This window comes from Rhyacophila brunnea, unplaced genomic scaffold (assembly GCF_057557595.1).
Source record: "Rhyacophila brunnea isolate RB1 unplaced genomic scaffold, BYU_Rbru_1.0 scaffold_51, whole genome shotgun sequence".
In the NCBI taxonomy this organism is placed as follows: domain Eukaryota; kingdom Metazoa; phylum Arthropoda; class Insecta; order Trichoptera; family Rhyacophilidae; genus Rhyacophila; species Rhyacophila brunnea.
The window spans coordinates 2,856,447-2,880,296 of NW_028233182.1; positions in this window are offsets into that span (position 1 = coordinate 2,856,447).

Here is a 23,850-nt window from a genome sequence, read left to right on the forward strand (position 1 = left end):
AAGAGCGAAAAATTAAATTTGCGCAAAAGTTCTGAGGTCTTCAAAATGATATAAGAAATTATAGCTTTAATTTTGGCTGAATCAAGAATTTTACTGTGTTATGATGAATCACAGTCCCTTAAATTTCTCCAAGAATATTTTATTTTCAATTAATTAGGTATAAATTGTTTTTATCTGGTTATAAATACAAACGCTGTTCTTTTTTAAAAATACAGTCAGAATCAAGATTTAATACAATATATAGATTCCTTAAATTTTAATCGTTGAATTTTACTATTTTTTTGTGCATATTTTCTTGCTTAATAATATTTTTAATTTTACTCTAACATGATGTCTGTTAATGAAAAAGCTTATTGTATATTTGCTTCATCAGTTGCCTTTACATTTACATACTACCCACCTATACACCAACAAAACCATATTTCTGCATCTGAATCTTAATAAACCACTTCTGGAATCGTCTCAAATCATACACTAACGGCCTGCGATAACTTGATACAAGATGGAAAGTGCAGCAAAAATTGAATCATTAACAATCCAAAAAAATCATTAGCGTCAATATAATGCCATATTCAACATTACCCGATTTCTTACAGACGAGATGAATTTTTTTATTTAAATTATACAACTATTTCCGGAAAACCCTAATTGTTATAATTTAAATTTTATTTAAAATCGATATTAAATAGAACTAAATAAGCACATTTTAAAAGATAGTGATTTAATTTGGTCGTATATTTTAACTTTAAATTTAATAATATAATTGAACGCTAATAAAACACTCTTAATTTAACAATTTAATTGCTAAGAGTAGCAATTGTAATAGATCAATATGTTGCTTCTTTAAAAATACAAGCAAAATGCATAATAAAATGTGACGCTGTGATCACAAAATGCTACAATTCGTATTTGAAAGAATTCTGGGTGTTAAATGAAGCATTACAATATCAAAAATAATAATATTTAGAAAAACACTTGAATTTGAAAACCAAAAGGAGGAGATTCATGCCCTAAGTTTTTAAAAATGAGATTCAATGAAGTATAAATGAAGCCCGCTTACTAGAAATATCTAGGTTTTGCTTTATTAAAAGTAGTAGGAAGTAATAAGATAAATTAACACTCGAATTATTTTGGTCCACCAATATATCTGATTATAATGCTCTATATAGTCATATAACTTTTCGTTTGGTTGAAAAGAGTTAAAAATAAAAAAATAGCATATTAAATAAAGAATTATGAGCTATATTTTAAAAAAATGTGACCCCATTAAATGTCAATTGATTCAGATCCATTTGATGATCCACAATTTGAGAAATACAAACAGAAAAGGATGCAAGAACTAAACCAAGATCTAAACAGATCAAAAATCCTTGAGATATATGATGAGCACAGGTTGATTGAAAAATCCAAAAAGGATACAATGATTGTTCATTTCTATAGCAATGATTTTTACAAATGTAAAATAATGAATAAAAAATTAGAAGAGCTTGCTCAAATATTCAAAAAAATCGAATTTGTTAAGATTAATGCGGAGATCGCACCATTTTTGGTGAGTAAATTGAAAATCAAAGTTTTGCCGTTTCTTGGATTCTTCAAGGCGGGATATTTTATACATCATGTAATTGGATTTGAAGGATTTGGTAAAGATGATTTTATGGTTGAAAATTTGTCTGATTATATCCGAAAAACTGATATAATGAAGGATATTGCCCTCTAAATTACTTAAATTAAATTTATATAGATATATTTTTACAGTATCTAGTTGTAATTCTTATTTGAACCCAAAACAGTTTTTTTAAAGCATAAATACCAGTATTTTTTAGAGAAATACACATTAACACATCCTTTAAATAAGATTTTAATGGTCATTCCAATATTTGTACATATTCTTTTTAAATAAATAATCAAGAATTTCATTAAAATAAAAACATTGACGCTTGAAAAAAAGAAAGCATTTCCTTTACTTTTTAAATATAAGAATATCAATATATTTTATCTTAAATTTATTATCTTATTTATGGATTAATTTGGTATTATAATTTAATTTTTTTAACCAACTAAATTGGTTGATTTTCCGTGAACACATCATATCTATACTCTTTGCTATATTCTCTCATCTTACACCCCTTCAATAACTCTCGTCTTTTTAAGACCTATTAGTTCAAGGGTTTTACTCAATCCTATGTGTTGAATATGTGCTTCTATCCTAAAAATAAATATTACATTATTATTACTAAAGAATACCCTTTCAGCTACTAAAATTACTAGAAGAAGAAAGAGTATAATCTCCTCAGAAAGCGGCTCTGCTAAAATTTGAAAAGGAAAGCGCGATCCACCTGGCCTCAATCTAATATTTCATGTACACAAAATACTGAATGGTAAGTCTAGACTTTAAAAAGCTCAAATTAAAGCAAAAATAGAGTTTATTGTGTAAAATAAAAACAAAAACTCTTCATTGAGTATAATAATATAAGCTAGAAATACTAGGATCACCAAAGTGGCTACAGTACGTAAATATAAGGCTTTCTGAAGAAGTTAGGTTCTGTTTGATTCAGGGTATGAATATTTTCTTGGGTGAAAGTGGAAGATGCCCGGACTGTAATGACTCTTTTAAAACTGTCGATCACTTGGCAAGCATATGTAAAAAAATACTTGGACTTGACCATACAAGAAGACATAACGAAATAGTATGGTGTCTTCACTATATGCTAGCAAGGAAATATAATTTCAAAAAAATCCTAGACACTCAGTACAAGAAATAATGGGAAATGAATTCGCGGAGATCAAATTAAATATAAGAATTTTAGCCGATACAAAATTATCAAACCTAAGACCTGATATTTTTATAGATGATAAAAAGAAGAACTTTATCACACTCATAAAAATTGTTGCAACTGGCATTGAAAACATAAATATAGTTGAAAACGAAAAATCGAGGAAGCTCGATCTGCTAGTATCCGAGCTATTATGAATATACAAGTGCAAGACAAAAATTATTATATATTTTTAGCTTGAGGCAGAGTGGTAACGCAATATCATAAAAGGTATCAGAAAGAACTCGAAGTAACTAAACAGATCGTGGCATATTATAAAACCTTGCGATCCAGAAAATCCCTTTAATTAATAATTCAGGAACAGAGGAGAGGCATTGAAGAAGACTTCAGATAGGTTAAAATAGCGGAAAGTATTAATAAGCTGTGCGCACACGAGAACAAGCAAGTTGGGCTTGAGAAAAAAAACTAAAATTATAACGAATAATCATGCCCTAAAGTAAATAAATTTAATTATTTATTACGTCATAACATGGGTAGTGTGACCACAAAATATCATAGTCGTATATTAATGAGTTAGTGGTTCCAGCTGTGGCAGAAACATACGCACAACAATAGCATTAAGAAAAACACGTAAATAATCAGTCTAAAGAAAAAAATGTTCATAAGAGAATCGTAAAGATGATGAGATGGGAAGTTATATCAAGAGAATCACCCCTATATAGAGAAATCCAAAATTTTAATTATACGACTTAAATAGCTTAAAATAAATAAACCCATAATTAAATATGTATATTTATTTATTATTTTTCGTGTAAAAGACACATAAACAGTCGATCATATTGCAAGAAGCTATGAAGAATTTTCGGCAACAAAACACTCAAAGGTATAACTTAGGGGGCTGATAAATTCACTTTTACTTTTAATGAAATTCAACTTTAAAGGTCGTAAAAAATCATGAAAGTCATTTAAGGAATTACAGAGGAAATACCTGTTGTAGTAAAAGCAGACAATCATCAAAAATGAAATCAAGCTGTCATAAGATCAACGAGTCATTTCTGTGTGCCTCAAAAAATACTGATTCAATTAATAGAAACAGGAATAACTGATATTTTTAACTTTAAGAAATTAAAACTGTAAAAGAATGATCGATTAGCCTAAAATCTCTCGCTAATTTACATATTTCAATAAATAAAATAAAAGTAGGTCATAAAACGGGATGAAGTTTACAAAATACAACAAATTATGTATTCAGGAGACGGGTGGGTCAACTAATGCTGGAAGAGTATTGATGAGCAAGACATTTTAGCTATAAGGTCTTAAAATAAAAAATGAATATAATTGAGTGTATGTGTGTAAAATTGTAATATAAATAGTGGATGTGTTGCATACAGAAATTCAAAGCATTGTTTGAAAAATATATAGATTGGAATTATAACCTACCCCAATAAAATTTAACTAATATTATCCAGAAGCTTTTTTTGTCAAAATGTAACTATAAAGAAATATCTTGGCTTTTCTAGAAACAATTTTATAGATCACAATAATAAATAAAGATATTTTCCTGTTCATATTTCAACGAATATATACTAAGACTATCCATTTTTAAGATTCCCCTTTAAAGATATTTAAGAATTACATAGAGAAAATAGCTGTTAACCAAAATATAAGAATAATAAATACCAGAATCATCAATTTTTTTGCATTATTTTTTTACCTTTTTAAAAAAATCCAATAAAAAAAATTACGCTTTATGGAAAAATATTCGGTATAACAAAGAAAATGCAAATTAAAAATATATTATCTGCGTAATTATTTCTTTTGAAGAACCATATGGGTATTTTACTCCTTTATGGTTATCTGTAGAGCCTAAACATCAGAATAATATAAATTTTATGCTAAAATCCAGTATTTTACTCTGTAAATTGATAATTAAAATATTAGACATTAAAGTCGTGGTTGTTGAAATATTAAAGAGTTTGGTAATTCGATTTTTTTTGAAAAAGACATTGTGTTTACGATACGATTTACTTGAGTAAAATGATGAAATTAGATGAACTATATATATGCATGTAGATTCTAAATTCACAAAATAATTATTTGAATTCATAAAATTAGATTGAAAAAATCCAGTGGAATAGTTTGATATTGCATGGTTAAATGAATTTAAACATATAGTGAAATACATTAATCCTGCTAAATACTCATACTATCAGATAATATAACCTTGTAAAGTTTTGTACCCATGTGTTCACCAATTTTGAACAGATTTATCAAATATTATTAAGAATCATTTTATAAAGTTTATTTTAAACATACCATTGGAAAAATTATAATCACGTTTTTTAATCAGGTCCAAAGAAGCCTTTCTACAGACTAAAAAAAGTTCCACTTTTATGTTTAACAATCTCAAAGTCATTTTAAAAAATCATACCGCAAGTAAATAAAAAATATTTATTCGCCAAAATATAGAGTTTTAAAAAATGCTTGTAATAAGTCCAATAAAAACATTATTGTATTAATAAAATAAATAAAAGTTGAAATAATTGTTTTTTTTTGCAAAAATAAATATTTTTTAAAATTGTTTATCTTTCCACAAGCTTAGAATTATATTTCTGGTAAAACTGTGTGTTTTAGGGGCCAAATTATATGACGACATTTTATCTTAATTCTATAAATGCAGCATTAATGGGTTTAAGATAATTAGAGGCACTATTAGTTAATACGATGCTTTTTGCTGCCATAAATAAACGATAAAGAATAAAAAAAACTATACACGATTATTGCTTTAGAACACTTTGAGCGAAAAATACTATATGATAAATTTTATGGTTTATTTATCAATATATGTGTTATTTGCATCATGATGAATTTGTTCATATTGCTTCGAAATTTCAATCCGCAATTTTATAATTAATAAACTTGAATGTTATAGTTATTTTTATAGCTTTAATAATAAATAAAAATAGGGGCTAGAGTATGCTCGGATACACATTCAAAATTTTTCGAACTTATTTTTTTCTTCTTTCTGAACTTTAATTTTAATGTATTCAGGGTCTCTATTATGAATTTGACTTATTTTTGGATACGATTCCTTTCTACAGTTTCAAATTTCAAGTGTTTTAGTTATTTTCATAAATTAATTTCACATTTAAAATAATGTATGAAATTTATATGAGAATGCAATTCTAAAATAAAAACATTTTTTACTATGTAGGAATTAAATACCACAAGATTATTTCATATAAGTATCGATTGAATAAAAAAATCTAGTATTTCACATATTTTATGGCAATATCATCTTAATATGTGAAAAATGATGCAAGAATCGCCAAGTATAACTAAATACGCGAAAAACAGTGAAAATAATGTTTGTGAAAAAAATAATCAAAGAAAACACCTTTATTGTTGTTTTTGGTATTTAATGCACTCGTATTTGATCGACATTTTTAATTTTATGACTTATATGGCATTTTATTGTTTTTATGTGCCAAAATTTTATATGAAATTATATTAAGAGTTAGTAATATGGGCAATTATCACTAGTAAAGGCGCTAAACATACAAAAATAGCCTTTCTTTAGATTAATTTGTACAATTTCAAATTTTATTACCAAGAAAAAAGGTGCTAATATATAGGCCTTTTTAATAAAAACGTAAAGAATGCTTTTGACTTCATTATTATATTTTTATGTTTATTGATTTATATACCGTCAATTTTTTATTTATGTTTTATAAATCCACTAATGGTATTTTTTTTAATTAGATGCCTTTCTTTTTTTTCTTATTTATATAAATTCTCTTAAGAACCTGCATTCTTCTTGTAACATCCCTTAAATTCATAATATAATAATTTTTTGATGATTTATTTTATAATAAATTAGTTTTAATTATATACATGTTTATAATATATGTTTTTGGAAACGAACTGCGAATCCTATATCCGGAAAAAAATTATAAATTCATATTTATTATATTATTACCAAAAATATTTAAATTTATATAATTAGATGAGCATTGTATTTATGACATAAAATATTAATATCCTTCGAAAAAAGGTTTATTTCTATTCTTCATAGATCGTATATATATGGCGGTTATTCAATTTTAATTTGTTTACTCGTAATCTATTGGTTTTTAAAGAATTATTTACAGAGAAATTATTCAAAAGGCTGTTATTATTATTTTTCGTAGCATTGGTGATTTCCAGACTTCTTGGATTTTTTAAAGAATTATTTGCAGATAAATTATTCAAAAGACTATTATTATTATTCGTAGCTGAGTTGATTTCCGGACTTCTTGGATTTTTTAAATTTATATTATTTTGTGTCTTTTCGCATATAGACCGCGATTCGAACATACACTTCTTCATTTCATCGAATTTATCTATTAATTTAGATAATGATTCACTAGAAACTTTATTTATTTCGTTAAATGAGGCTTTTTGATGTTCAAATATACTTTTCAGATAAAAACATACTTTCATATTAAAAAAATATACATCATCATCATCGAATCTTTTTGGTAACACATACACAAAATTCTTGCTACTAATTTTCAAGGATTCTATTTTTTTCATCCATTCGTTTATTCTTTGTATTTCTTTTTCTCTAATTTTATTGATCTTCAAGCATATTGTTTTAAAAAGATTTTCATATTTTAAATTCTTTTTGGGCTTGAATTTATTATATATGATGTTAATAGCGTCATATATCAGATTAAAAAAATATTCACGAATTCTTAAATTAAAATAAATGAAATTATAGGTAAATTTTTGGTTTGAAATGCGAAAAAATACTCTTTCCATCACTTTGAATATATCATGCCCACCCATGGGTTTGAATCCTTCAAATATAGGTGGATATTTGCAAACAAAATCTTTGTTCTCAATTATTTTGTTCAATTGTTCATTTACATGGCTTAAAGTTTGTTTATTTTGTTGATTTTCTTTTCTATAATAAGCATAAATTATTTTTTCGATAATTCCATCATCATTCGACAATGTATTATATATCAAAAGGCAAAATTTATAAATTAAAATATTTGCAAACTTCTCCTGCTCTTTTTTGTCTTTAATCGTCAAACTATTGTCAAATTTTTTGGTATAATCAAAAATTTCACCTAGAAAAAATACACGTTGGAGTTCTTGCAAAACTGATATTTCTTGCATTTTAGAAATAAATAATTGATAAAGTAGGCTGTCATTTTTATTATTCTCATCATTAAATTCTAAAATTTTGCTTTGTAACATGGTTATAAATATTTTTTTAAAATAAACACCATAATTATCCGCGTATTTAGCATTTTCCGAAAAACATCTTTGGGCTATTGGTATGATTCTTTTTTCATTAGTTGTAAAGTCCCGAGAAATAAGTTTAAAAAAAATTGATTTTAATTCTATATCTATTCTTAGGCTTGTACGATTGGATAAATTAACTATTTCTTCATTTTGAATTACATAAAGTTGTATATTTTCGCTATATGTGCACCTACATAAAATAATAAAAAATAGCATCATCTTGAAAAATTCTTATTAGTATATATATGAAAATTTGATTTTTCATATAAGTTATTATAAAATTTACAATTAATCAATTATATATTTATTTTAAAAACTTAGAAAATGGCATTTGCCAAATTTGGAAAAAATAAAAACTAGAAATACTTAATTGGTAATTCGAAATTTTGTATAATCAAATGCTCATCTTTTTATTAAGATTAAAATTTCACATAATGAAATGCAAGAATCATGATAAAGATATATACGTAGAGTACGGTTCGAAAGAGATTTTAACTGGGTCGTTTTCAACTGATTTTTAGATACATTAAGATTCTTCGATTTCTGTTTTTAATCGAAATAGTTCAATTTTTATAAAACACATATCTATTAAATGGTTATCTGCGATTTTGATTTAATGACGTAAATGATTTAAGCATAAAAAAAAATATTTCAAACAGTAAAAATAAACATTGAATTTAGATTTAGAAAAAAATTAAATATGCTTTAAAATTATAAAACATAATGAATTAAAAAACCAATATAAATCTTAAATATACTATTGAAGAGGCATTCATGAAGAATATGTATTTATTGGATTTATATGCCATGATGGATAAAAGATACAATATATTCGAAATTACCCAACAATCATCCTAATATTAAAGTTCTTACTGAATTTACCTTTATGAGCAAATGTATAATTATATCTAAAAACAAAGTACGATTTTAAATTTAAATATTGTATTTTATTTTTAAAAATTTGCTCATCAATTAAGTAAATGTGGACTATGTAATTACCTAAAAGTTTTTGAAAATTTTTTTTAAGTTAAATTAGATATCAATATAATAGTTAAAATGCGTTCCCTTAATTTCCCAATTTTTTATTTTTAAATTGTTGTAATCTACAACATAGACATATGATATTCGTTTGGTATTAAGAAATGATTTTTTCTTAGAGCTATTTTGGTTTTTAATTGATGCCTTAGAACATATTTAAATCTTATTCTAGATCTATAAGCAATAGTTTTAACTTTATTTTTAGAGCGAAAAATTCAAATAAATACGCGATCATGAAGTATTTTTAGTTAAATAGGGTACTGAAAGAGATATATTAAATATTCTTCTGTTTATTATTACTGCACAATAAAATGGAAATATCTTATGTGATTTAAAATGATTTTGATCTATCATGGGATTTCTCTGGTAGTTAATAAAATAAATTTTATATATTTTATGTACAATTGTATCGGATATAAACAAAATTAATTTTTAATATGTTATTTTGAGCATGAACATTTCAAAAGATAAAATTTGAATATTTTTAGAGCAATAAAATGCTAATAAAGAAATCATGAATAAAATAAAGCATTGTTGAATTTTATTTTATTTTTTAATCATTTATTTTTTTAATACAATCCAATGTGTTTTTTAAATTGGTCGGGTAAGGGTTGAAAGAAAAATATTTTGAAAAGTATAAATGAACAAATAAATTAAAGTCTGTAAAAAAATTAAAACAAACAAATTAGTTTTTCATAGTTTAATAGGTACCGCCAAGTATTTTTCAGCCAAATATATATTTTCAGGCGATATTATGTCCTCAAAAACACAATGAAAAAAATAAAATTTAGCTGTATTAACATATTTAAAATAGAATATCTTATAAATTAAAGATTCATAAGAGTTGATCTGGAATATTTCTTTCGACTAACTTATTTTAAACTTTTTTTTTGTTTGTAATCATATATTAGTATTGTAAACAATGCAATATAGTCTACAAAATTTTTTTTTCGAAATATTCAAATGCTTTCTCTGGGAATGATTATATAATAATGCTACTTCAGGTTTTGATTTCGGTTAAATGAGAGAATTATTAGATATAAATATATATTTTATACACCCTTAAAGAGTGGTATGGTTGTGTGGTTTACAAGTCGGACCCCTGTGAGGGGTCGCGGGTTCCACTTCCACCCACCCCACTAATTTCCAAACGAATTTACACTAAAGAAAAATACCCAAGGGGGCAGCCAGTTATAAATAAAACATAAACCATAAAGCATTGACAAGCCATGAGAAATAGGAGGTTGCTGTGTAAGCCGTTGAACTGTGCCTCCGGTATGGAAAAAGATCCCACACCGTTCAGCAAGGATATAGGTAAGTGTAGAGTGTGGTTGTAACTCGTAACTCTTGGCGATGAACAGTATACAGAATCTAATTCCCTCCACATAATGACTGCCGCCTATGAGAAAGGGCCCAATCTACGGTGACAAGAAGTGCTGGGGGAGTTCCACAGAGAGACGCAGCAGTTAAGCAATAGTTCCTATTAATATAAAGCGAACTTTCTAAAAATTAAAAGAAGTAAAACATAAATAAATAGAGTAAATTCGATTAGAATTTAATTATACACCCTTAAATAATTATTTTAACATTTGAAAATGGCTTCAAAGCCCTTAAAATCCAGAAAAAAAATATAAAGCAATCTTAGAAGTGATTACATCACAATAAAGTCTTAAATTTTATTTGTTTTTTAAATCTCTTTGTAACGTTTTCTCACATTTCAATACCCTAGATTTTTGTAATGTTCAAGATTTATATATATATTTAGTATAAAGTGTAAAAGGCGTCCCTAGAAAACACCTAAACCTGAGATTTTAACAACAATGTTCAACACCCGAAATATTACTAGAAAATTATGATGTAAACATCCATATAAACAATTGATTGCTCTTCTTTGAATAATGTTTTAACATCATTTGTTTTTGAGTAGCTAAAACTATCTTTTTGGTGCTTGATATAATTTATTTTCATGTTAATTTTATTTTTAGCCATTTAATTGTTTCAATCAAAACCTTAGAAGACCCTGCGAACAGATATGTTATATAATTGTTTAAATTACCAGATATTTACAACCTTACTATATTCATCTTCTTCTCTGAAGGCTTATAAATTTTAATTTTATTAATCTTATTGTTTGTGCCTATGCTCTGCTTCACTTGGCATTTCTAAATTCTTAATATACGACTTATGGTGTTTTGTGGTCTGAACTACCTATTTTATGGGACAAGGCACTACGTGAGTTAAAAATTAAATCAACAAAACGACACAATGCATATTTAATTAAGCAGAACATTATTCTAAAAAACACACCAAAAATTAATTAAAACATTTATTCAATAAAAAAATATATAAATTATCATATATCGCATTATATCAAAAAATTTAAATAAAATATAAAAATAAAATATTAGAACCTGATAATTTTATATAATAATTGTATATATTAATTATACCTAGTTATAAAATATATTAAAAACTATTGATTATAAAATACTTAAATATAAAACAAGATCAGATATTAGTAGAAAAGCCTATAATTAATCATATAAAACATCTTAATACAAGTAAACTCACTAATTATAAAAAATTTATATAAAAATTCAACTTCACTTTATTTTTTAAATATCAATACATAGTGTTACATTAATTCAATAGGTTAATTATTTTTACTTTATTGTTATTAATATTAAAACTCTATATTTTATTATGATTTTGGCATAAAAATTATTGATAAAATCTAAAGAATATACCCGAAGATAATAAATGCTGAAATATATGGTAATTTTATTTATAGTTTGATTTCTGTATTGTAATTTATGATTTTTTCTTCATGAAAAACTCTATGGGTTTCGTGTAGGCACATCATATATATATATACGCTTGTCTATATCCTCTCTTACGTCTTTCTCATTACTTTTCCTATTTTTAAATCCTATCAATTCAAGTATTCTTGTCAATCCTATAGTTTTAATTAATTCCTCAATTTGGTTTGTGACTTTGGGCTCTTTCTGGTAACTTTTATGGTATTGAGGCACCACTTCATCATATCTCCCGACATATAGTATAATCTTTATACTACCCTTGTGAATTAATGATAATTTCAATACTAGTAAGTCTTATTTTATTTGTTTCTCGTTTTCAAATATGTTTATATTATCTATATTGGTTACACCGATTTCTACCAAGTTCAATATTTTTCCTTTTGTTATGTACGAATAAATCAGGTCAGTCACTAGAAAGTTCAATGTGCGTCTTATACATGTGGAAATTCATAGATAAGAATTATAATAAAAAAAATTACAAAACAACAAACAATGAATAAAAATATTGTATTTTTTTCATCTTGATTATTGAAAATTTCAACACGCGAATTATTACTAATTTCGGAATGATTATTGAATAAATAGCTGGTTAGAGGACATATTTTGATAAAATAAAGACAGCTTCGGTTTTCATGATTTTTATTATTGATAAATTCTTCTTTAGAATGGCTTTAATACCGTTTAAATATTCAAAAAAAAAACAACAGTACTTTTAATTACAATCATAACCTAACAGGCTCCAGGCTCCCTAGAGATCGGTGAAAAGCGGAAAAAATACCACCTGCACGATCTTTCTTATTAAAGTACTCGGGTGTTACACTCCCATCATACCTTGCGGCTTCGATTACTGGGGTTTCACCTAGCAGATACTAGGTGAGAGTGGGCCCCCGACGTTCTGCAACAAGTGCATTTCGGCGGGGTATTGTTAGAGAGAGATACTTGATTGTATCAAGTACCTCCTCAGGAAGCTTCATGTGGGAAGCTACCGATTCTCCCTCAAGGAGTATTTCAATCACGGTTATTTTAAACACTTCTGAACAACCTTGCTCAAAAGGGTATTTCATTACTTGATGCTTTTTCCTTGCATCTTCAAAACATTGGCACTGACACAAAAAATGCCAAATGTCTTCTTTCACTAGCTTGTTGCAGCAGACACATCTATTGTATATCTCTGGTGGCAGCGCTTGTGTAATTACTAATTCGTTCGTGAACTTGAACGTTCCTGTCCTTAGCTTTAACAGTGCATTTACAGCTATTGGATCTATTGCAAATAGTATTTCGCTTGTTCGTAGCTTTTTACCGCTTGTAATGTTGTACAAGTCGGCATTTCTACCGGCTACGGATGTGTCTTGTCTGAATATCTCCCGCATCTTTTCTATCTTAAATTGGTCTAGAATTAAGTCACTGGTCATATTTGTGTCAACATGCCTAGATCTTAGCCATAGTTTTGTTTCTTTTGTCCAGGTTGATTTTCTAGACTTGAAGTTATTGGCTGAATCAATCAGTTCTGTCATTTTTCCTCTTGATGTTTTCCATTTCAGGAAACCTCTTGCTCTTGGCACTGCACTTGCCGTTTAAATATTCATTTATATACATAAGCACCAATAAATTCATGTACACTCTTACAATATAAATCCGATTAATATGATCTTCTATAAATGTTAAATTTATATAAAAACTTAAATATTTGCCTTAAAGATTGATAATTACATGAAAATGTATGGTTATTCATCGACGACAAGATCTTCAGTGCTACATAAAATATAAAACAAGAATTTGAAGAAATACAGTAAATAAAATTTATTTTTTGTTAAATGCTTGGCCAAATCGTATTTTTGGACTATTTAATTCTGGGGAATCTTTCAATTTTTTCAATAAAACTTATTATCTTCCTCTTATTTGATATATTTCACAAGAAAGCGATTAAGTGTTTTTATAATTTTCCAATCTATTTATTTTTTTATGAATATAGAGGTCTCTAATATTAAAAAAATATGATGAATTTTCCTTAAAAAATCATTTATTATTTATAAAATTTTCAAATTTAATTTTTAAGCATCATAAAAGTCCAGTTGAACTTAAAATTCATGTTTTTTTATGCATCTTTTGACCCCTGTTCTATTATAGTACGAAAAGACACATGAAACTTATAAAATAAGTTAATCACAGTAAGTGTTTAAAGATATTTTTTGTCGCTAGTTCTATACACTTCCTATCTATAAAATCAATCGTAAATCTCATCATGACTTTTTTCAATACACTACTTGATTTGCTTTCAAAACTTAAGAACTGTAATTGGTAACAAAGTTTATAATCCGCAACTATATTTTTAACTAAATCCCTTCGAAATTATTTAAAAAGTTTGATCGTTGTATTTTTCAAATCTATAGAGTCCATAATGATTTGTTCTGTAATTTTTTTTATATCTTTTGGCAGCCTCTGATCATTTTTTTTCTTACATATGATTCTCTTATAATTATTTGTTCTGTAATTTTTTTTTATATCTTTTAGAAGCATCTGATTATTTTTTTCCTTACATATGACTCTCTTGTAAAGATTTTTATCTTCTTTATAATATAGAAGACCCCCAGAAGGAAAATAATGTAGGTTTATTTGCAAGATTTTTCTTTGAATTTTTTTGTAGTCCCAATTTTTTTCTCGATTTTTAGAAAATATAATTAAATTTTTGAGGATCAATCATTCGATGCTATATTTTGGCGAAATTATTTAAATTTTCGTTTAAAAAATTTTAATTAAATAATATACTTCTTTTGGGCCTTTAGACTTATCAAAATAAATCATATTCAGAGGCATATGGCTTACTGTTCTATGTATAAAACTATTATTTCGAGTTCTACACTAGTATATTTATCTATCAGCTTAAGACTCAAACGAGTAATTAACAAGGCAATAATACGATGTTGCACTTGTACACCGATAAAATATATATAAAATTGAAATAAATTATCCCTGGTTTTAAAGAATTTTTATGCTTAAATCTAAACATAAGTTCTCTTTTCGGCAAAGAAAATAAATATCGCATCTTTTAGTTGTATTATAGAAGGCTCAAGGAATGGGTTTTCTTGTAATTTTAGTTGCATTAGAGATTTTAAATCTAGTATTTTTATGCCTCTAACAATATTATTAAGGCGTATTAATACGAATAGATTGCCCCATTCGATAATTATGAATTAATTTATTTTTTCAAACTGTATATCGTTCGATAAAATATTCAGCTTGGGCTTCTAATTGTACTTGTTATACCATGTTCAATACAAAACAACAACATAATAGAAAGCGTAGAATTATATAAGCAAACATAAAGAAATGATGTATCTTACCGTACAAATTTCCTTTTTTTTAATTGACATATTAAGCATTATATAAAGTCTAAATAATTCACCCCAAACATGCAAAATACAAGTCAAAACAGCTCTCCTAAACACTAACTACTCATATACTTTACATATATTGCAACTAGTGTGGTATAAAATAATATTTTGTGTTTTTCAAATTTTTACACTGTTTTAACGCTGTAAAAACATTTGTTGTGAAACTAGTTACGTGCTCGATCTGATCTATTTAGCATTGCCAGCAGAATGTTTTCTATCATTTTATAATAATTTGTCTCGAAGTTTATAATTTTATTATTCCTTATAGGTATATAAATATTCAAATAATTTTATTGAAATATTATATGTAAAAATATTTGTGATTATCTTAACATAAACATATGAAACTCTTTTACAATTTTTAGTTGTTTGTCTTAGGAAATATGATAGTTTTATTTTATTTTTTATTTCAAATTCAAATAATATTTTTACCACCATCTTCTTACTTATTTAATTTATTACTACGTTCTTCGACCCCATATTTTCTTTTTTTTCTATTCCCCTGAATTTAAGTTTCTTAATTTACAAAAATAAAATACATTAGTTCTGGGTGAAACAGATCATTTATCCAATAAAACGTATTCATAAGTCATTTAAACTTAGATCATTTTATCAGCATATCTCTAAATTAAAATACTAAAACCAAATTTCAGCCTAATTTGATATTTTCATACAAACACAAAACATTTTTAAAACAAAGTAATTTTATGCAAAGACAGTAAATAAAATGGCACGACATTTATATGACGAAGAAGATGATCCGAACTACGGTGTACGCAAAGATAGAGAAAGAAAGAGAGTGCAGTGGACATGTGGCAAGATAGTTTTCACCATAGTTCTATATATAATCAGTATATCTATTGTAATAATAGCTGTGCTCCCACTAATTGAGTTGGACTTTGAACTTAAGAACATTGCAAACCAATTCTTTAGCCTCATGCATATATTTTATATGTTTGGCTTTACTTCTGTTAAAAAGAATAGACATTTTGTTTTCTGGTGCTCGAATTGCGTTCTTTTAGATATAATGACATTGTTGTTTTTTTTATATGAAGATATTTTCTTTTAACTAAAATTAAGATAGGATTAAAAAATGATGCCCGAAAAAATATTTTTTTATAAATAAAGTAAATTTTTAGTTTAAGAAATTATATTCAAAATAAACAAAATTTGATTCATTTAAGTTAAAATATTAAGAAAATAATATAAAAGCGAATATTTTATTCTTCCCAAGGGTTATTTTCTTGAATAGATGACCAACTAAAATTTTCTCGGGGAATATCTATCTCATGGTTAAAATTATCGTTTGAAGATATATCTTCTGATTCTGGGATTTGATCGACTTTTTTTTCATCCGCATCTTTATCAGAAATTTTTGTATTTTTTATGGTATCCAGGGAAATCCTTTTCTGCATACCAAACAATAGCTCATAAAGATCTTTTAAGATGAAAGATTGAAGTCTAATAGTATTGTTAACAAAAAAATTGGTGAATGAATTCGTGTTTTTGGAGGAAATATGTATTTCAAATTTATCCTTATCATGTTTAATATTTCTATCTGCAATTTTTAGCGAGAAGTTTTTGATCAATGAGTTTATTATCCCCGCTTCATTACTTATTCTATGTGCGAGATCAATGAGTTCTTTTTCTTCTTTTAGATTAAGGGATTCCATTTTTCTTCCAGTGTCAAATATGGGAACAAATCTGGTTATGTTTTGAGAACTAGTGTTGATTCTTTTATATATTAGGCTGAATTCTGTAGCAATATTAGGTGAAATTTTGAAAATCATATCAATATCAAAACCATGGATATACATATTTTCAGTTAAAACGATGAATACAGATTTCCAATTATTTCTTGAAGATTTTTTATATTTATAAATCCCGTACTTAATTATTTTTGTTTTTTCAAAAGATATATGAGGTTTAAGATTGTTTGAAGATTCAGATTCTCGTTCTTTCAGCGATGTATGAATTTCATCAACCAAATCATTGAAATATTTATCAAAAGACGCCATATCATTCATTTTTGGTGAACTTTCAGAACTTAACACATTATCAACATTTGAATCCATATCATAGAACACTTCGTTTTCCAGAATGCAGAATTTACGTTCCACTTCTTCAAACTCTAAAATATTGGATAAGTTCTTAAAATGATTCGCCTGTATTTTCATATAATTACGTATAATATTCTTGTATCTGTTTCGAATTTCTTCAAGTCGTTGTTCTGAACCTCGTGTTTTCAAATTAAAAGCTTGACTTGAAATTTCCTTTTCATCCAGATATGCACTTAATGCGTATTTCAATTCTGCCAAGCACAACCACGGGTCCTTGTTCTTATTTTGAAGAGAATCAATATAAACATTTCTTTTGGATTCTAGATCTTCACATAGAATATTCGTTTTTGACATACTAATTTTTTTTTCTTCATTAATAGCGTCTAATTCCTTTTCAATAATTTCATAGAGATCATTTGTGTCGTTTATAACCGTTAGGGAAAAGAAGCTTGATAACTTATCAAGTTGTATTCGTTGTTTTTCACATATTTCAACAAGTTCTAGAATATAGGGGTCTTGCCATGATGTCTTGCGTGGTATTTGTGATGCACGAAATAAAAGCTCCGCTGATCTCTTGGTAGTAAGGTCTATGTGTTCAAGAAACGATTTTATCCATTCTATTTTTTCTTTTATGGTTTCAATTGAATCCAGCATTTCTCAAACGATCTTTGAATTTTTGCCAAATTAAAAATTGTTTTAATTATGTTTCACATGGTGTTTTTTTTTAAAATACACATGAGTCTAAATTTTTAGTATACTCCTTGATTTACGTTTAGAAGTTCAATTGCGTTTTCAAGTTAATACATTTTAGAAATTAGAATTGTTACAATAATGGTATGTTTTTATTGTGCTTTAATTGATTAAATGTATATTTAAAAAAGCAAAAAATAGCAACCTTATAAGAATATAATTATAAGTTACTGCAAATATATTACAAAAAGTTGATGATGATTAAACTGGTTCAATTAGTTAATTATAAAAAATTTGGATCGTTTTTCACACCTACCATATATGGGGATTTACAATACAAAAGACGGGCAGATTCAATTAAAAAGTTAATTTTTGAATAACTTGATAATTATAAAGAACCATAAAAAAGAATAATTATAAATTTTTATATTAAAAACTCCCAGAAGAATTATTTTTACATTGCATTTATTTTCAAAACAAATTATTCGTTTTTTTGCTTTAATGGAATGTTAAAGAAACTTTGAGCTATATTTGAATAAATTTAAAGAGCTTAGATTATCAAGAATTTTAAGAGGTGTTTGTGTCTTTAAAAATGAAAAAATATTATTCTACATATCGGATCATATAGAGTGTGTGAAGTGTACCTTTAAAGGATTGTTAATGCTATTCTAATATAAACTTTGAGGGTTTTCTGATAAAAATTCATATAAAATATTTTATTTGGAGGCACAAACAGATCAATATTGATAAGTAAGATATTTAAATTATTTAAATAGTCTTAACCATTATAATTGTTATATATCTTATCTTGTATCAAACAGAACATAATAAACACATTCTACAGGCATAAAAAATATACAGGTGGTCAAATGATCAATTAATGATATAAGATTCTATTTTTTTTATATTTGTGTGGATATAATCTGTTGGAAGGAATTTGTTTTTTAGCTTTAAATTTAATATCCACAGCATCGATTTTAAAAGGCGCAATTTATGCTAATAAGAAGATTTATGAAATGCGTTGCAAACAACGGAAACTTAAATTACAACATTTAATTTTGCAAAAATGTGTTTTTAGTGACATAATAATTTTTAGGCATGGTACATCAAACATCAGAAATTTAATAGACAATTTGAATAAATTATACTTTTAGCCTAATCTAAGAATTATTATTTTATTTAATAAAACAATTAGAATTTAAACAAACAAATAAGTGAATCTTATATCATTTTAGCATAATTTCAATTAGAAATTCCTACATAAATTACCAATAATTTTTAATGTTTTTTTGTTTATTAATTTAATGCAATTTATCAATAATTACAGAATTTTCAAATCTTCATGGGTATCTATATATATAATTATTAGCATCAGTGTAAAACAATCAGTTTTTAGAGCGAATCAAAATTAAAATTTAATTCTAAAGTTAAGGTATTTGAATTTTCAATTGAAAAATAAAAAATTTATTATCGTAAATAAATATATATCTTTATTTATTTGTAAGTATTTTTTACTACAATTATGTCCAGATTCTCTATCCAACATTCGTTCCGTGTTTTTAGAGATTTGGGCATCCTAACATGACTAGCCCTCATGATTTTTTGAATCAGGTTTTTAAATTAAAGAAATTATATTTAAACATTTTCTCTTTTAACCATTTATGTTTCCTAAATTTTCATTCTAACGCTATTTCTAATTTAAAATGCATATAAGATACAATTAAACATAATTTATGCAAACTAGCTTAGAAGACCTGAAATTAGGAGGAAATATTTTTCTACAAATATTATGGTTAGATTGAATTACTCCATATTTTCAAATACAAAATAAATTTGTTTTTTCTAAATATTTTATGCCCACGAGGTAAAAAATACATCATTTATTTCATATATGTATTGCATTGGTGGTTTTTAATGGTAATAAGCCTACAGAAGTTTTATATTTAAACTATTGATTGCTTATGATCTTTTGCACTCATAATTGTGAAAAAGAAAAGCCGAAAGTTACATGCATGAAATATCTATATGTTACAAAAGTAATAATTGGTTGACTTAATTGACATTGATGTAAGTATTATACACCACATAAATATAGTTATGAATGAGAAATCCAAAATGTAAATTTGTTATTATCTTAATCTAAATTCTATTAGCTAGTAAACATGTTATAAATATAGTTATGAATGAGAAATTAAAATTTTTTATTTGCTGAAATCCCAATCAAATTTGGTTGTGATACTATCGATGTCATAAAAATGGTTTAAATGCGAAGTTAAGAAAATACAATTTAATGTTTCCCCCAATATACATCGGTTTAATCACGATTGATGACGCAAATTTGAAGTTAATAAAGTTTTATTCGCTATTATATTAATAAAATGCATATAAGGGGTATGAACCATAGTATTAAGAATAAAAAATGTACTAACAGGTCTTGGAAAGAGGTGAGGTTTCGGAGAAGAGTACTTAGGCATGAGTACAAATATGATGTGCATACTGGAAATCGCTTAAGTTGAGCTTTAAAAAATTTAAAATTACAATTCCAAAATTAACCCGAGAATAAAATTAATATAAAAGGTAGATACGCTATAAATATAGTCTCGAATGCAAAATTAAGAAAATATGATGTGATGATACCCAATATAAATATGGTTTAGAACGGTAAATTAAGAAAATGGGATTTGATATTAGCATAATATTGATCGATGTAATTATTCTAGATAATATATATTTTTTACAGAACAAGAACGTAAAAAGCATGCTATGCAGCTCTAATACTTGTATTGAAATTATTGTAACCATTATAGATGGTATAATTATGTTTTAAAACGATAATTTAGGAAAATATCATTTTATAGCAGCTTAATTATATTTAATATATAAGAAAAGACAAAATCTATATCATATGTCACAAAATGAACATTGTCATGGTATAATAATACAAAGGATATCTGAAAGAAATAAAGTTATAACCGAAATATTATATAAAATTTTTGTTAAAGAACAGATGAGTGCCAAAAAGCGCAATTTGTATCTGAAGGAATGTAAGCGAAAAAATGATATCATAAACGTTCAATAAAAAGTGTTGATTTAATTAATCAATGTATGATTAATATTTAGCCAGAAAAGTAAATTAATAATAAAAGAAGTTGCATATTTACTGTGATTTTTTTTATATGATGATAAAAATAAGTGCTAAAAAATCTTTATTTTTACGAATTTGTCGCCTTCAGCTAAGAAATTCAAGATTTATAGTTATAATTTGTCATAATTATGTCTCTTTTTTGCTTATTTTATTTTCTTTTCTTTATAAAAAAATCTAAAATTACGCTATTACAATTTATCTGTGAGGTTCATGTCATTTATTAAATTCAAATTTAAAAATTTTCTCTGAATAATATTTAAGTATCAGAATAATGGTTTTATTTAAAATGGTAAATACAGATATAAAGCACAATTTTAGATCAAAGACCTTGTTAAATCTTTCAATATTGCCTTTTTATTCTCAAATTTTAAGATTCAAACAAATTAAAAAAGTTACAAAATACTTTTTTTACATAATAGTAGCGGTGATTCTTTCTATTCTAATGTTTATATAGATCGAAATATTAAATATTTCACAAAAAAAGGTTGTTTGATGAAATATCATTTCTTGTGACCATTGAGTGATTGTAATATAAATTTATGTGTTATTAATTAAATTCGTTTTTTTTATAATAATATTTATTTTATGTGTTTATAAAGGTTTACAGAGTGATATTAATGCAAATTTTTACTGCTTAGAGAGTTATAGCACTTATTTATTAAAAATCAATTTATATATTTTTAATCTTTGGTGTGTTATATTTTAAAATAATTTTTTTCTAAAGTATGCTTTTGAAAATGAAGCAAACCCCTAATATAAATCTGCTGGGAACGAATCACCTTGGCATTTTCAAATAGTAGATTTTTGAAACAAATAATTGTAAAAATACTAGCCACAAAAATGGCTTAAGACGGCACCTTTATGGTATTATACAAAAAATTACAAATGTTAAATCTTTTTTATCATTGCTAATACATAATTTATATTTTTTCTAAAAAGCAACATAAAGTAAAATTTAATATTATTTGTTTTACGACTTTAGATCAATATTGTACTCGAAATATGTTTATTTACAATTTTATTGTTTATACAAAAAATAAAAATTTATTTATATGATAAGTGCATTTTTACTATACTAGACAAGAAGATTTCATTATATATAGTTACTCGCATAAAATATTTTTAAAAAACAATAAATTTTTTTATTTTTTTATCAATACATATAGATAATGCATTTTCGAAATATTTCTATGATCAGAATTTTATTTATGTTTTCAATGCTTTCTATTACATTGGTGATATATGCTTCAATAGGGTCTATACTCGATAATAAATTAACATTATCATTTTATGATTTTTAAACAAAAAAAACTAGAAATTGTTTTATAAATGTTTAATATATGTGTATAAATAAAAAAAAAATTAAAATTTATTCTTTTTTTAAGATATTTTATGCGTGTAATTATGTATAAAAGGGGATATATAATAAAAATTTATAAATCTAATACAGATTGTAATAAGTTATTAAAAACAGAAATTTTAATGGAAGTGTGCTTGATATAAATTATTTTGTAATTTTAATTTGAGAGTTTTAGAGTTTATAATTATAAAATCAATGCATACACTAAAAATTATCAAACATTTGGCCTAGAATTTAAATTGCTGATTTTGAATCACACGCAAATAACCACTATACAAGCTCTTATTTGAATCCCGCCTAACTACAGTAAATAAAAAGGATTATAAAATACAATCTAGCAGTAAAATTTTACTTAATACCTTTTACACATAAGCGTTATGGAATTTACATACCTTGAGTGATTCTACAAAGTAATGCGAAAAAAAATACAGTATCATGAAAATTTTCTGAGGGAATCTAGGGAAAGTGAGAAATAGATTCCATCTAACTTCTTTTTAATATTATCATAATTTTTTTTTGTATTTCCATCTTATTTGCTTTCTTCTTCATAAACCTAAAAAAAGCTAAATTTATAAATTCAAACTAAGGCTATGGTTGAGTGGTGTAACGGCATAGAAACTTCAATTTAATGATTGTGGGTTGTAATACTCTTCCCACAAGAACATTTATAAATAACTATTATGGTAAATACTGCCTAACTGCAAATTATCATAAATCAACCCATAGTAAAATATAGCTCTCGTTTTTAGAAACACACTTAATTGTGGTGCTGAAAACTTGATTTGATTCTCGAACTCATCTGCAAGTAATAAAAGCCGGTTTTTCTATAATGGTGATGTTCACGCAGGAGTGACCCGATTGGAACGGTCAATACTCTTAAACTTATTTTGTAAATTAAATATATACAAAAACATGTTCAAGCTATAGAATCTGATTTCATGCTACTACATTAAGATTTAAACAAACAACATAATGGTATATAAATATTGATCAATGCTTTATAAAAGAGGGCCAAATACTTAAGAACTTATTTCATTTATTTTTAGAACATCAATTCTTTCATAACTTTTTATTTGCTTAACATCAATTTTTTCATTGTTTGCGCATTCCAATAAGAATAGAAAATGCTCAGCCCTTTGCTTTTTAGTAAATTCTTGGACTCTGCTACAAAATTCCAAATCATTTAATTTACATTCCTGAACCAAATCCAATTTTTCAACATTTATATCGAAATTATCATCATCAAAACAATTAAAATCACCAAAATCAAACGCATT